Genomic DNA, 13058 nt, shown 5'->3' on the forward strand with positions numbered 1-13058 from the left:
TTTTTGTTTTGTCTCCACTCAAATCTCCAGCTAATCTGAAATGCTTTCTAAACGACTCTTCCACGCTGTCATTTCTGAACTGCGAATATCCGTATCCGATAAGTTTCATAGCGTTGTCTTCGTGTGGCTGCTGGTACCACAGCATCACTCTGTAGTCAGCTTGTCGGTGCGTGCAGACGAGCTGCACTTCACCTCCAGCCTCTCTGATGAGGGCAGAGGGAGACTGCTGGACCTGGACCGCCAGAGAAAGACCTGCAAAAAGAGGTTAACTGCTTGAACATGAAAACAAACTTCAAACTTGTTGATCTGGAGATTTGTTCACGTTACCTATAAGATGACAAGAAAGTAGTAAACTAATCATGTTAGCTCTTTGTCCCATGCAGATTCAATTCTTTGTAAAACAAAAAAAGAAAGGATGATGATGAAGTTTATGGCTGTATGACTCGACTGAATGTGAAAAAAACGCAGCGGAGACATGAGGAAGTGAGGTAGAAATCACGTGACACGAGACTTGACTGCAGGTGGCTGGCCAAGGTCTTTTGGAAACTTTGCCAACCCACAGTTGATAAAGGACGGTGTGTAGTTTTTGTGTCGTTGAAAGCAGATCTGCTTCAACGCGCATAGCGAGCTGCGCAGTAGTACACTGCACCGTGCTCGTACTCTCTCAGGTTCACTATGAACAGAGAACCGTTCTTTGCTGTATTTGTACTTAAATCTCCAGTGATGTTAAAATGCTCTTCATATGATTCTTCATATATTACTCTATTGAACGCTACATATCCGATGAGTTTCAGAGCCTTGTCTTAATGAGGCTGCTGGTACCACAGCATCATGGTGTAGTTAGCTCGTCCGTGGGTGCAGACGAGCTGAACGTCTTCTCCAGCCTCTCTGATGAGAGCCGAAGGAGACTGATGGACCTGAATCCCTAGAAAAACCGGCTGTAAATAGAGTTGGACAGATTGCTGATTTTAGAAGGTAAAACCGCAGAGCACATCTTACTTCAAAACGAGGCAGTTGTTACCTGTGAGGAGAAAATCCCAAAAATCTAATCATCATGTGGAGATCTGACATGGAGCATGAGCTACTGAAATGCAGTATTAGTGAAGTTATGTTTGTGCTTTCTATCTAAACTGAGTCACCTGTAATCAGGAAGTAAACATGAGGTAGAAAGGAGGAGTGGCTTCATGTAGTTGCAAATCAAACTGATTCCCCCACAATAATAAAAAAAAAAACTTTAGACAGATTTCATTAGATGTTTAAAATTGTAATGCAATAAAATGACTTAAAAGAGATTAAACCATTGAAAGAGAAAACGTGATATGATTGCATCAAACCAAAGTAGAACCACAAAAGCAGGTGTTTGGGAGCGGTTTATTCCATGTCTTATTATTAACCACTGATGAGAAAAGATGGTGCATTGTTTTTGTAAAGTGCAGAGGGGATTTCTGTCAGCGTGCTTCACTTGCTGCACAGTAGTAAACTGCACTGTGCTTTGGTTTAAGTGTGACTATAAGAGAGCCATTCTTTGCTGTAGTTCCTCCCAAATCTCCAGACATGTTGAAATTATCTTTATATGGCTCTTCCATTGTGACATCTTTAAAGGACAAATATCAATGAGCAGAACATCTGCACTTTGTCCCCAGGTTTTGTGATGAGATCAGAGGGAGACTGATGGACATCAAGACCCAGACAACCACCTGGACAAAGACAACAATGGAGAACAAACTTGGTTCCATAATAATTATGAGGGGAAACAATATTTCCACATATTTACCAGTTCTATTTGAAAAGGTTGTTTACCGGTCAGACAACAGAAGAGGAGAAGGCAGATCATTTTGGCTAAAATAAAGACACTCGAAACATTTTTCTCAACATGTCAAACTGCATCTGAGAGTTTTTCAGATGTAAGTCTCTTGGATCACACCACTGAGCTGACTGTGGGCTTGAAGAGGGAAATGAAGTGATGAAGAAACAGCATCACTGTACAATAACAGGAAGAGACGAAAGCTCCAAAAAGCTGGTGGGAGGGGTTTGTACGAGGTGTAATTTATAACCATAAATGCTGATAAGCATAGTTTTTTTTATCGGAGAAGGAAGCTACAACCACAGCTTTGCTGACAAGCGCCTTGAAAAAAAGGTCAAAATAAAGTGATTACCAATGAGCCAAGATAAAAAAGGATAATGTGTGAATCAACACAGCACTTAGTGTAAAGCTTACTGTAGACTCTTTATCAAATCTACACCAGCATCATCACATATATTTCATAGTGCTGCGTGTTACAATTTAAGAGTATTTATGGAGCTCCAGCTCCTCCTACTGGAACAATGGGGAAATTTCTTTTCCCCATTGTTCCAGTAGGAGGAGCTGGAGCTGAACCACAAAATGTGGTTTCTAAAACACTGAAATGAGTTAGAGATGCATTCTTAGATACTGTGTGTAATTACATGATCATCATGCACAGAAATTCTGGCAAATTAATCATAAAATAATACAAACAGTTGTACTGCACTTCACTTTATATGTAAGATAATAACTTTTAGACAATATAACAACTACATACATATGAAGTTTATATATTATATATATATATATATATATATATATATATATATATATATATATAACAATATATAAGTTATAGATATAACATATATAAGACTTCACACAGAGATAAATTGTGAATGGTCTGTCAGGCCAAGTAGGCAGTCAATAGCTCTCCATCATGCCCCACAGTGTTAGTGTGTGTTTGAGATCTAGAAGAAAGGGAATTGTGTGTGCCTTTGTGCATGTACATATTCTGTACATTGTGGGTGAAAATCAAAGTAATGTTGGCTTGTTAGCCCCATTACTTGGTGTCACAGGTAGGCTCAAACATAAAAAAAATAACATCATCAAAGCATGATAATGTTTATATTTGTGTGTGTGTGTGCGTGCGTGTTTAGGGGGAAATGGTCTGCAGCCTCCCTCCTGGTCACTATTTTACGCCCATGCCTGTTTTGACAGGAAATACACACACTGACACACACGTTCTCCCGTATGAACACAAACAAAACATAATGAGGTCTTTGGGACATTGATCTTGCACTGGCATATTAGTAAAATCCACTGGCATTAGGTAACTGGCTCACCGCCACAGAAATAGAGAGTGGTGTATACGAGAGGGGAGTGACCAAATAAATGGGGTACTTCCATTGTGTCACAAAGCATATGTGCATATTTGAGCATGAGGGGTTACATTCACACCTTTGCAAGTGTTCAATACACGATTAGCTGATTTCATGTGACTCATGCCAGCACACCTAGTGATGTGTTCCTGCTTATCTGGACTGTGGGAGGAAGCCAGAGAACCGGGGAACCCACACTGCCACGGGGAGAACGTGCAAACTCGGGATCGGGGATCGAACCCGGGGCCCTCTTGCTGTGAGGTGACCGTGCAGCCCTATTTAATAATTATCTTTATTCAAAACTTTAATGTGGACAGAAAAGTTTGCTTTGTGGTATTGTTTCCCCCAAAAGAAAACCATGCATCCTCAAGGATGAAACAGCTGTCTGATATCAGTCACAATGCGGTTTACTTGTCGTTTGTGTTGTCATTTGTGGTGTTGTGTAACCGGCTGCACCAGAGGGGTTTTTGTCTCAGACCCAGGGTTTGTGCAGCACTGTGCTCTACTGGCAGCACAGAAATACAATGCTCCGTCCTCTGAGCGACTCAACTTTGGAATATGAAGACATGCCAGACTTCCCCCATTACCGCTCACATTATACGTGTCTTTGAATTGAGCTTCAACGACTGCAGAAGAGAATCGTACATAACCAACAAGGATCAAATCCCTTCCCCCAGCAGGCTGTTTATACCACTGGATCAAATCAAAATCTGTGTTTGAATGGTTGCAGTTCATCTGGACTTCTTCTCCAGGATGTTTGATCAGAGCGCCGGGACGCTGATGAACACGGTTCTTTGAGAGTTCTGCAAGACACATTTTAGACACACCGCTTTAGTGAAGAAAATAAACCTAAAATGTAGAAATATTTAGGTAAATTTCGTTATGAGTTAATGTAATATTACCTGTTAAACAGAATGGCAGAGCTGCTAAATGTATGAGGAGTTTAAACATGATCCTAACGCAGCTGACAACTAAACAATAATGATGACTGCAATCTGAACAGAGCTGCCAGGAAGAGGAGGAAAAGGAGGGGGAGTCTTCATACGTGCATTTATTCAGTATCCTGCTGTGTCGCTTCACACAGGTATCCTGATGATATTGGTGGTGATTTCCTGCCACAGGCTGCAGTTTAATGCAGGTGCGCTCGTTTCCGGTTATGTGGCTGATTATCAGAGCAGGTTTTTGTTGGAGCAAAGGCGATGTTGAGACACTGTGTATACTGGCTGCACAGTAATACACACCGCTGTCTTCAAGCTTGTCTGGGTTTTAGCACATGAAGTTGAGACTTTGCTGAGCCATCTCCAGTCACATTGAAATGCCATTTGAATGCTTCCTCAATGTTTGGGCTGGTATATAAAATATGTCCAATGAGTTTCAGGTCAGAGTCACCCATCAGCTGCTGGTACCACAATATCACATTGTATGAACTGATTGAATGGTGGCAGCTGATTGTTGCTGGAGCGTGAGGACTCCCTAATATTGACGATGGAGCCTGATGAACTTCAGTGCTCAGAGAGCGACCTGCATTTAAAGAGAGCAGCTGTGAGAACACAGAAATGGGAATAAAAGATTAGACTTTGAGCAGATGGTTAGAACTGAAACCTACAGGAGAGGCAGAGAAGCAGCAGAGTGATGCTGTTGGTGTTTTTGATCATGATGTCTTTGTTGTCCTCCGTCTCTGCATCGACTGACAGACTGAACAGACGTAATGGGATCACCTGAGAGGGGAGGAGACTCGGAGGAGATTTTAAATTATTTTATGGCAACTTCCTCGTTAAAATGCACTTCTTATTTTATCAATAAGTTGATCAAAAGATCTTTTTTTTAATCAAAGCAAAAAAGCCTCATATTCACTGGTCCCTCTGACATTTGAAAAACAACAACACATCTGCTAAATGTAGCTCAAGAAGTGTAAAAGCCACCAAAAAATCTAAACGCAGTCTCCATATCTAGAGCTCCCCCTACCGATACTTAAAACATGTATGTATTGTGACAGCAACAGTTGTGTATTTGTGCAGCTGTCTAAGTCGCCTGTATCACCTCAGTCCTCAGGCAGCAGCTTCTCCACTGTCAGAGATCCAGTCTGAGCGTCGCTCTTTGTTGCAGGAAACTTGTCTGAGCTGGAGAGACTTTCATATAAGTGTCCAGGACTTTGAGTCTTGTAAACTATTTGCCTCATTCCCTCCCCTGGCAGCTGTCTGTACCAGTACATCTGGAAGAAAGTAGTATCCTTAGTGTGATTGCAGTCCATCGTGGCAGACTGACCCTCCCTCCACAGCAGAGGGGTCTGGGCGACATCATCACCAGGATTAGACCTGAGTGTGAAATGTAGAGCATTTAACACGAGTTTCAACTGCAAAGGTTAAAGACTATCGTGTAGTTACCTTTTCTCCAGAGCAGAAGTATTAAAACACTCAGGAGGCCATGTTTGATGACGTCCATGTTCATTCAGAGAATGCAACAGGTCTCATAACTGTCGGTGTGATTAGCAATCTAAACAGCTGCAGGTGGTGGGAGTGTCACATGTGGGGTGTTCAGTCCTCCACATTGTGTCACTGGGAGTATTCATGGTCCTCGATGTCCCCCTACAGTGCATGAGATCATTGTAACAGTTGTGTTTACAGCGCACTGGGGTTTTTGTTCAGCTAGTGAGGGAATCTGTATCATTGTGTTCACTCACAGCACAGAAGTACAAGCCTTTATCTTCTGGCTTCAGGTTCTTCACTGTGAACGTACCACTCTGAGCGTCAGGCTTGGTGGCTGAAAATATCTCTCTGCTGAAATTTCCAAAATCATGATCTTTGTTGCCTGTTGTTGTGTACACGATTTGTTTCATTGTTTCTCCTGGCAGCTGTCTGTACCAGTACATCTGGAAGTACTGAAAGCCCTTTGTGTGGCTGCAGCTCATTGTTGCATTTTCACCCTTGTGTTTCCACAGTACTGAAGTCTGATTGACATCACTCCCATCAGTTAGACCTGAGTGAACAATAAACAATACCATAATAACAATTTGATGTGGGATTCTACGTATATCCTCTGACATCACGTCAACATCATTTTAAATTACAATAACTACAAACACATGAAAATAAGTTATTATTAATGTGTAGTCATTAATCAGGCCACAGTTGACTTTATTGTGATTTACCTGCAGTCCACAGCAAAAAGATGAACCATCTGAGGAGGCCTCGTTTATTGACGATTATATCCATGTTCTGTCTGACGGAAACTGCCTCACAGAGTGGATATGAAGAGCTGCAGATAGGAGGATCAGGGCATCGTGTGATGTCATCCTATCAGCGGCATCACAGCCTTCAGTATCGTAACAAAGATGGTAGTACAAGTGGTAATCGGGGTCCTCCTGCAGTACATCACAATATATTAACTTTAATTCTGATCCAGTGTCAGCTGTTAGCCTTGTTCTGTTCTTTGGAGTATGTCTCCCTCTGCTGCTGTGAAAAATACTGTTGGTGTGTTCAGTAAGTATTAGCTTTGTGAAGTTTTACCATGAAAAGTTGTTTTTTACATTCCACAGAAATTTACAGAAAGTAATGCTGATAATGACTTAAAATACATCTATCTTTTCTTCAATTCATCAGAGCGCAACAAATATGTATTTTGTATTCTTCTTTATTTTGATTAATAGTTTGATGTGTGTGTTGTCCTTTATGCAATGATGAAATAATTAAATGGTATTCTATTCTCAAACAAAAGACAATTGGATCTCTTCCACTCTGGAAATGCAGATTATTTTATTTATATTTATAACTGCTGATTTAAAAAGTAAGCCTGAATAAATTACATCAATACACGTCAACAAACTGAGTCTGAGCCCCAGTGGAAATAATGTAGATGTGTGTGTGTGTGCATTGTACCTCAACACACCCATAATAAAACACGTGTAGTGTGTGTTCATTATGATGTTCTCCCACTGGGAACGAGTTCTTCTGTAATTTTCAGAGTCACCAGTATAGATATAGTTCAGTAAAGGTCAGTAGAGGTCATAGACTCCCTGATGCCCTCTCAATGCTCAGTTTTAAATTATTTCCTTTATCACGCTTTTGTGTGTGTGTGTGTGTGTGTGTGTGTGTGTGTGTGTGTGTGTGTGTGTGTGTGTGTGTGTGTGTGTGTGTGTGTGTGTGTTGCTTCACATGTTGGATAAAGAGATAATGCCTAAACTGTATATCTGCAACACTAAATATTTATCTGTATTTCTGCACATCTGAATATGAAACTGAGTGTGAGAGGTTCAGTAAATGTTGCAGCATTATGCTTTAAATATAGTCTTCTAGTGTGTCTTATTGTATGAAACACCCTCATTTTTTTCTTCTTTTTTCTGGTAATTTAAACAAAATTGATTTTACATTAAACTTAATTCTGTTCATCATATTACATATTTTTACATAGATACATGATCTCTGCATTTACCCATCCATAGAAATTTAGGAACAGTGGACTGCAGTCTTGCTCGAGGACACATCAACATGCAAACTATAGGGAGAACAGGGATGGAACCATGAACCCTGCAGTCTCAGGACAGCCACTCTACCCTTGAGCCACAGCCTATAACTATAATCTACTGCAAAAAAAGAAAGTTCATATGCACATTTCTGCACCAGATGACAGTAAACAGCTGTTGTATGAGATATGAAACACATTTCTGTTCATTCTGTAGCTTCAGTTGACACAGAAATGGAGGGTCGTTGCAGAGATGCAGCTGCGCTCTGAGAGCCGGAGGTTGCGGTAAAGTGGAGGTTTGCACCTTCGTCGTTCCTCGGCACAGAGAGCGATGTGCAGGCTGCTCTGTGACCACATCCTCTCCTCTGCTGTCGCTCTACTCTCCTCTGCAGGGTTTCAGGCTCCGATTTGTCTCCTCACCAACAATAGCTTTGACCTTCTTCTGTTCTCAGACGAGAACGCTGACTTCCTGTTGTCGTGTGGTCGACTCCCACTCTTACATTTACTTTCCTGCTGAACGTGTTTTAACTAAAGGAACGACTTCTGTACTTGTGAAGAGAACGTAAACCGTCTTTAGCTTCTCTCACTTGATATTACTTAAATAACCCCATCAAGTCAATTTAATCCTAGAAAATCAATTTGTCGATTGAATTGATCAAGTAGAACCTGAAGGCACCTCTCTGTTTGCTTGTTGGAAAATAGTATGACTCAAATTAACCTGCATATGAAGTTTCCCTGAGCTGAGATGTTTCAACATGATGTAGATGAGAAATAGCAGCTAAAAACACCATCTGTGGAAAAAGTGATCTGATGAGATGTGAGAGCATCATGACTAAATATCAGCACAGTTTGAAGCAACTGATTGATATTGCTTTTGATCTGCTTAATCCTGGCTTGTTTAAGACTTTAGTCTGAAATGAAGGTTAACATAAAAATGTTTTGGTTGACATTCATACTGTATGTAAACTTGATCATACATTTTAAGACAAAGATACATAAAAAGTCAATAAGTCATTCAATCTTTTAGATCATCTGACATACTTTAATTGAGAAGAGAATCAAGCATCAAATAATTCACAAGCACAAACGTACAGGAGACGTGCACCTCATATCTTTATAATATATGTATGCCAGTGGTGGCGTTAATATCGCAAAAGGAATGTGTTCCTCTGATGCTAGCAGAAGTTGATTGGCTCATTTATATATGAACTCAAATATGCTGTGACACACAAAGCTGTGGAAATATAACTATTCATTCTGTGGACAGAAAGATAAAGATTGTCTGTTCAGCTCAGCTCTCAGTCGCTCTGCTTCCCGGCTGAACTCTGCAACAGACAGAAAGGACACAATGTCATAACGTCACAAGCTCTTTTTTACAACCCGTTGATTCACATATTACAACGTCCAACGGCTGTTTTCAAAGGACAAATAATAGAATGTGTGTGCATGTTTGGATAAAAGGTGAAGGGGCGGGAAAACAAGATGGAGATCAAGAGGAACAAACCTGAAGCTTCCACACCAGAAATGCCACAAAGGCTCCATAGACGCTGCTCTTGATGATGAAAACCCCGTAGGAGAGTTTGGCCGTCTGTGTGATCCTCAAATATTTCTCTGCAGAAAGTTCAAACATTTAGTGAGACGATTCAAAGAGGAAACGTCCACGTGGAGCCCAAACAGGACGCTAAATAGTGATGATGCATTGTTCAGAAACACAAAATAATATTTACCTCTTGGCAGGACTCCTTGATAGAAGAAGAATAAATGCATTAGACAGATTGTTGTTGATGCATTTCACGTTCAAAGAGAACATTTTCAGGTGATTTCTGTGTTTCAAATGAAGCCTACCTTTTTCCCCACGAATGGATTCTTGATAATGTTCAGTGCGATTCCCGTTGAAGAAGCTGACGATGCAGGTGAACTCTTTTTCGTCTGTGAACCAGTCGTTGGCAGAGACCCTCAGCCTGCTGGTGATTGTGTATTTACCAGCAGGCGACCGGAGGGCAGCAGCGTCGGTCGCCACGCCGGCGGTGACCTCCGCCCCGTCGACCTTCCAGGAGACACCCACATGGTCTGGGTAGAATCCACTGGCCACACAAACGATGGTCTTCTTCTTCTTCTCGTCTCTGTGGCTTTGGCACTCCTTTTTTGAAGGTGGAATCACTTTGACTGTTGGTTTGGTGATACCAAGTCCAGGTTCTGCAAGGACAAAAGGACATAAATCACTAAATTAAAGCTGCACGGTCAAAGTCCTGCAGATCCAAAGAGAAACTGAACATTTTAACGTCCAACCACAACAACAAGGTGTTTTTTGTATCCACCAATGTATCCAACAAACAATTGTTTATTATCTTATCTTCTTACCTTCTTACCTTCTTTCTTTTACCAACCAGTACAACAGTACAACAATCACCATGTATGCCACATATATACAGTATATATATATAAAGTTACTTTTTTATATGAATGAGACAATGTTGGCTGTCGTGAATACTTTTAGTGCAAAACTTGTAGTCACTAATGAATGAACATACAAAAGTAGGTACCTGGACCTCGTGTACCTTTTTTTTGCTGTACAACTGAGAGATTTAATGTATTACGGCGATTTAACATTTTATTTGTCACTTTTTGAAAAACCTACACATTGCCAAAACATTACCACCTTTTTTTGAGCAGATTTAGGATCAGAGGAGCTCAGGAATATAAAAAAATATATACATACAATTTTTTATCATTTTCTTACCCAACACTGTCAGTCTGGTGCCACTGCCAAAGTAAGCAGGGTCGTAGTTGTTCACACTGATACGAGGCTGAACAAGAAGAACGGCTCAAGCGCTCAGCACTGAGCTGAAGACTCTTTGTGCTCTTTTTCAGGTGAAATAAAAACATTTAACTTAGCGCACAAAACTGCTAATTTAAGGTCCATTTAAGAGCATAAGATTAAACAAACACAACCGGTAATAGTCTCAATTTGACATCATTCTTTTGATACTTAATGTCAGTGTATATGTCGAATAATTTTAACTCTCTTACCGAGAACGGTGAGTTTAGTTCCAGCTCCAAAGTAAGCCTCCGACTGTGAACTCACAGTGTTTCACAGCGCTGATAAGAACTGTGTTTAGAGGAATAATCTGGGCGGAGAGCCAAATGTTTTATTGCTGCTGTACTTTTACTGGAGATCATAGACAATGTTTTTCTTTACTGCCACAAACTAACGTCTTCACACTTTAAACTTTGTCCACTTTTGCTCACAACAATCAAATAAAAATGTCTATCAAACATATTCTTAGTATTGCATATAATCTTACATATAATAACATACAAAGAATCTTCTTTCCTGAGATGTTTTTGTGCAGATTTTCTTACCTAAAACAGTGAGTTTAGTTCCAGCTCCAAAGAAAGCCTCTGAGTAGGAACACAGAGACTTTCCACTGATACAAAACCTCCTGCTGCTTCATTATCTGAGCCACTATTCCAACTTTGTCACTCTTTGAGGACTTCAAGAACTTAATCTCCTTTAGTTGGCAAAATAGTCAAATGTTCCTCTACTAACCTTAACCTCTTAAACATCCACATGTGTTTGTGACTATTTTAAGGTTATTTATACCAGTATAACAGCTGTAATCATGGTTTAATCACTGGTTGTTAGGAGTCAATCAAGCTTTGGAGTGAATCAACAGTGTCCGAGACATCTTACCAACATCCTACCTGAGCAGTACTAAATTAACTTTAAATGTTTTCTTACCTAAAACTGTTAACTTTGTTCCTCCACCAAAGTGAGCCTCTGTACCACCAGAGTCACAGTGAACCTGATCGGTGCTCTAAACAGCTCAACATGCTGCTTTTACTTTGCGTCATTAGCTGCTTTCAAAATGTCTTTATTGTATAAACTATATTCATGTATATATAACATTTATTGCACTGCAAACTTTCTTTTTTTTATGTGACACAAAACCTTTTCCCAGACATCAGACTTGCTTTTACTTGTTTTACTTTGTATACACCAGTGAATTAATCAGAAGAAGGTTTGAAGTCTAACTTACCGAGAACAGTCAGTTTTGTTCCCTGGCCGAAATAGGCTTCGTAATTGGCACAGCGCTTAAGCTTCACATCAAAAAGCCCTGAGCTGAACTTGAACTATAACATACATTAAGTTTCTTAATGCACCTTAATGACAAATCCTATTACATGTGTTATACCTGAACCTTGACTTACCCAAAACAGTCAGTTTGGTTCCTTTTCCAAAGTAAGCCTCGTTTGCATTGTCACAGTGCAGAAATACTGAGCATGAAACTCCTGAGTCTTATACCAGAACTATGTTTTCACCAATACTTCTGTTTCTACTAAGCGTTGATGCATTGAACAAAACTCAATAATAAAATGAAATATTTACCTAAAACAGTCAGTTTGGTTCCTTGGCCAAAGTAAGCAGGCTCAGTGTAGGTCACAGTGTTTTCACTTCAGCTCAATATTTCAGCTTTTAACATAAAGGTTTTTTTGCTTTACTTTCATACCAACATTTCAACTATTGTACGTTAGTACCAGTGAACTGCAGCAGTGAGAGATGCTACTTACCTAACACTGTGAGTTTTGTTCCCTTTCCGAAGTAAGCTTCAGATCCAGTGTCACACTGAATGTCTGCGCTCCCAAAAAGTCTCAAAACTTCCCATAACCGTCAAGTTAAAACAGGGTGATAATCCAGAGGAGGAAGAAGGCTTCCACATGCAGGATGAGCTTCATAACGTCCAAATATATTGCTTTTGTCAGGATGAATGAAAGAAGCATCCCAGTGCTCCACATATGATTCATAACTTGTTTTTTTAAAACTAATTTTTAGCTAATTTCCCCTTTAATGTTGCATTTTACAGTTCCAGTTTGGCCTGACAGTTTCCACACCTTCACATTATTGATGTTTCTGCTCTTCCAAGTGTCCCAGATAGCATGCAGCTGCTTACACACTGGGTGTCAATGGGAGGAGGTTTTTGTACAGCGGCTCTATAGGAGTGTATCACCGTGGCCCCCTGTCCCCACGGTGAAAAAGCATCACACAATAACCTGAAGTCTCTTCCGTTCTCTCCTTTCTCCTTCCCCCACCCAGCCTCTCCATATCTCAGCCTCCATCTCTCCCTGAGAGAGAGCAGCTGTTCAGGTCGGGCTGACTGACGGCTGAGCGGCCTCCAACCCGACTGCTGCTATTTCTGGTACAACTAAGAAAAGAAGCAAGAAGGAAGGAGAAGAGAAACTGGTTTTTGTTTGTTGGTTTGAAGATGTTCAGAGGGAGGGACGTCTCTGCTGGTCACACCTCTTCATCACCCAGTACCCAGTGAAGTGAGGAGACCCACGTTTACTGAGTAACATCCACCACTTAACATTGTGTAATGTGAAAGGTTTTGTCAGGATGAACCCACAGATAATCATTACTTGACTCTGTGATGCCC

General features: G+C 40.6%; 1 gene segment (V, D, J or C); it reads right to left on the reverse strand.

Moving 5' to 3' along the window:
* Positions 1 to 8691: 8691 nt before the first annotated feature.
* Positions 8692 to 12741, reverse strand: LOC306738061 (T-cell receptor beta-1 chain C region-like). The segment is given in 6 exons: positions 12715 to 12741; positions 11664 to 11757; positions 9469 to 9819; positions 9351 to 9365; positions 9128 to 9234; positions 8692 to 8948 (listed from the first exon to the last, which is right to left on the reverse strand).
* Between the last annotated feature and the right edge of the window lie 317 nt (positions 12742 to 13058).

This window comes from Taurulus bubalis (genome assembly GCF_910589615.1).
Source record: "Taurulus bubalis genome assembly, chromosome: 1".
Classification (NCBI taxonomy): domain Eukaryota; kingdom Metazoa; phylum Chordata; class Actinopteri; order Perciformes; family Cottidae; genus Taurulus; species Taurulus bubalis.